This window comes from Kogia breviceps, chromosome 18 (assembly GCF_026419965.1).
Source record: "Kogia breviceps isolate mKogBre1 chromosome 18, mKogBre1 haplotype 1, whole genome shotgun sequence".
NCBI classification, from domain to species: Eukaryota; Metazoa; Chordata; class Mammalia; order Artiodactyla; family Physeteridae; genus Kogia; species Kogia breviceps.
In genome coordinates this window covers 7,445,977-7,449,322 of record NC_081327.1, presented here as the reverse complement: position 1 = coordinate 7,449,322, position 3,346 = coordinate 7,445,977, and positions in this window count along the sequence as shown.

Sequence of the window (3,346 nt, the reverse complement as noted above, 5' to 3'; positions counted from 1 at the left end):
GGCTCTCCACTGCGAGGTCTCGGTCAAGAGCTACTCTCTAGACAAGCAAGGCCGTGTAAGGAGTCAGGGAGGAGAGAGCTCTTGGTGGTGTTTAATTCCTGAGAATGAACGAGGAGGAATCATAATTATGAGATGGCAACACGCATGGTGGATCATGACCGTGGGCAAGTCACTTAAGCTCCATGAGCCCTGGTTTCCTCATCTGTAAACTGAGCATAAGAGTACCTCCATCATAAGACTGTTGTAAGGAAAAAGCAACCTAAATGTCTATCAGCAGAGGAATGGATAAAGAAGATGTGGTGGGCTTCCCTAGTGGCGCAGTGGTTGAGAATCTGCCTGCCGATGCAGGGGACGCGGGTTCGTGCCCCAGACCGGGAAGATCCCACATGCCGCGGAGCGGCTGGGCCCGTGAACCATGGCCGCTGAGCCTGTGCATCCGGAGCCTGTGCTCTGCAACGAGAGATGCCACAACAGTGAGAGGCCCGCGTACCAAAAAAAAAAAAAGAAGATGTGGTACATATATACAATGGAATATTACTCAGCAATAAAAAAGAACAAAATAATGCCATTTGCAGCAACATGGATGGACCTAGAGATTGTCATGCTGAGTGAATAAGTCAGACACAGAAAGACAAATATTATATGATATCACTTATATGTAGAATCTAAAAAAAAGGGGGTGTACAAATGAACTTATTTATAAAATGGAAGTAGAGTCATGGATGTAGAAAACAAATTTATGGTTACCAGGGGATGGTGGGGGGGAGGGATAAATTGTGAGATTGGGATTGACATACACACTACTATATATAAGACAGATAACTAATAAGAACCTACTGTATAGTACAGGGAGCTCTACTCAATACTCTGTAATGGCCTATATGGGAAAAGAATCTCAAAAAAGACTTGATATATGTATATGTATAACTGATTCACTTTGCTGTACAACTGAAACTAACACAACATTGTAAATCAACTATACTCCAATAAAAATTTTTTTTTAAAAAAAGAAGGAAAAAAAAGATTGTTGTAAGGAATAAAAGAAAGGATTTTGGCAACATGGTGGACTAAACTGACCTCTTTCTCCAACTATAAATACATAGAGATATGAGAAAAGATCTTTTTTAATACAGAGTCAAGCTCAAGAGACAGGTAAGACCCCAAGTGCCAGCAACAATGAGGAAACTCAAAGCCACAGGTGCAAGCACAAGTTGGCCCAAGGGGAAAGTCAGACTCCAACACAGGGCCTGGAACTGTCATCCAATATAGCGGCCACCAGTTACATGTGGTGATGACACACTTGAAATGCGGCCCCGAACTGAGACCTGCTGTGAGTGTCAAATACACTGGATTCGGGAGACTTAGTGCCAAAAATAATTCATTTTCATATTGATTATATGTTGAAATGATAATATTTTGGATCTGCTGGCTTAAATGTAATATGTTATTAAAATTAATTTCATCTACCTCTTTATTTTTTTTTTTTTTTTTTTTTTTTTTTTTTTTTTTTTTTTTTTTTTTTTTTTTTGCGGTATGCGGGCCTCTCACTGTTGTGGCCTCTCCCGTTGCGGAGCCCAGGCTCCGGACGCACAGGCCTAGCGACCATGGCTCACGGGCTTAGTTGCTCCGCGGCATGTGGGATCTTCCCGGACCAGGGCACGAACCCGTGTCTCCTGCATCGGCAGGCGGATTCTCAACCACTGCGCCACCAGGGAAGCCCTACCTCTTTATTTTTTAATGTGGCTATTTGCAAATTTTTAATTATAAGCACGGCTCATATTATATTTCTCTTAAAGAGCCCTACGCTGGAGGCTGGGCCTGAGGCTGTAACAGACACACGGAGAAGGAAACAGGGACTTGAGTTCACAGGAAGGGAGACCTGGGACCCTGCAAGAGCCAAGCCATCCACAGGAAAAGTAAATAAATGAAAGAAAAACACTGCACACAAGCCTTGAAAAGCATCTCAAGAACTAGTTAAAAATAGGATGAGAGACAACAAAACCTAGCAGAGAAAAGAAGAGGATACAAGGGGCAAGGACATTTTTTAAAAGAAACAAATGAAACTTCTAGAAATGAAAGACTTTTAAATTTAAAACCCACTGGGAGGGTTAAACAGCAGATTAAACAGTGCTAAAGAGACAAATAATGAATGTGGAGAGCAATCTGAAGATAATCCCCCCCCCCCCAGAATTCAGTGCAGAGAGAGAAACAAATGAAGAAGCAAATGCAGAAGTCCAACATATGCCTAAAAGGGGTCCTGAAAGGGAAGAGGAGAGGATGGAGAAGACATGGTATCTTAGAGAGAACGGTGGAGGGATTTCCAGAACTGCGGAAGCACAGGGCTCCAGACTTAAAGATATGATTCTTGAAGGTATATGGTTAATCAAGACCAAGCACTGCAAGGCCAGAGCAGGACAAATAGAAACGAATTCACTCCTCGACACACAAGCAGAACAGCAGAACCCTAAAGACCAAGAGAAAACCCTAAAAACTACCAGGAAAACGAGGCAGATCATTTACAACTTCTCGACAGAAACGAGGCTACAAGACAAGGACTGCCACCGCCTGCAGAGGAGGAAAGGCAGGGGTCAGCACAGAGCTCAACGCACGGGGAGGCCGGCGCTCAAGAGTCGACACAGACGTTTCCAGACAGGGTCTAAGCCTGTACCTTGTAGACTCGGGCTCAAAGACTACCACAGGTTTTGAATCATTTAGCAAAAACAAAAAGAAAGATGAAGATTAACTTCACACTTTAAGTATTCACACTAAAAGAATCTAACCCTAACCGCAAGAGAAAAGGAATAAACTACGTAACATGTAATCTAGTAGAATGTATCCTAAAAAGAAAAAGAGAGAGAAAGGATTCAAAATATTAAAATCAGAAATTACAGAAGGGACATCACTCATGATCTTACACAATTGAAAGGATTGTAAAGGAATACTATAAACAACTGCATGCCAACGAATTACGCAACTCAGAGAAAAAACGGACAGGTTTCTAGAAAGATATAAATTACCAAAGCTGGCTCAAGAGGAAACAGACTATCTGAAAAGACCTATAGGGTAAAAAGCTTGCATTACTAATTTTAAAACTTCCCACCCATGCCAGCATAGAAACAGTGAAAAAAACTACCTTGTCTGAACTATGGAAAATAGTAAGGTTTACAGCAACCAAGCAAACACTTATCAAGAGAAAGGTGAATGAACCCCCCCGCCTTCCCCACTCTCCAGCTCAGCAGTGATACTGAAGACAGCACCCACCTTCTCTTGTGGGTTCCTGGTGTGGGAGGGAGCAGACAGGACCTTGTTCTCAAAGAACTGAGGCTGTCTGTCCTGACCTGTAAAT